Source organism: Populus alba, chromosome 1 (genome assembly GCF_005239225.2).
Source record: "Populus alba chromosome 1, ASM523922v2, whole genome shotgun sequence".
Lineage (NCBI taxonomy): Eukaryota > Viridiplantae > Streptophyta > Magnoliopsida > Malpighiales > Salicaceae > Populus > Populus alba.
Window position 1 is genome coordinate 7,107,981 of NC_133284.1, and position 567 is coordinate 7,108,547.

Genomic DNA, 567 nt, shown 5'->3' on the forward strand with positions numbered 1-567 from the left:
CCCGATCTGACAAATGTGAAAGCAATATATTATGTTAATAGTGCATGTATGTTTTTGTTACCTATCTTGGAAATAGGTCCCCCTTTCGTCGTAACCTCTTCGCTCTTGTTTCAAGCTTTTCTCATGAAACGAAATATCCTTTATATCCTTTTAGTGAAGAGATCTCTAGTTCCTTATAGGCCCTTTCTTGCTCCATTGAGTTTTTGCGCCAAAGGCAAAAATTGGTTTTGTTCGGATGAAAAGCTAAACTTTTGATTAATTAGAAATTTATAAAGATGCTTTTTTAGAAGTTTTTATTAGGTATCCCTTTTGGGCTTGAGTTTACTATGGACCCCTATGTTGCATTTCGTCACCTTTTGCCCAGTTGATGTGCAAGTAGACTTGATTTGGTTCACAATAGATGGAGTCCACCTTAGTCATGCTCCAAAAAAGTTCTTTTGGGCAAAAGATTCCAAATGTTATGAGATCATATGTTAATACATATATAAAAGGACTCTTTACAAGAGAATTCATGGCCGAATTTATTTTTATTGACTGGGAATTATGAAAATACATCAAGCGTAGTAT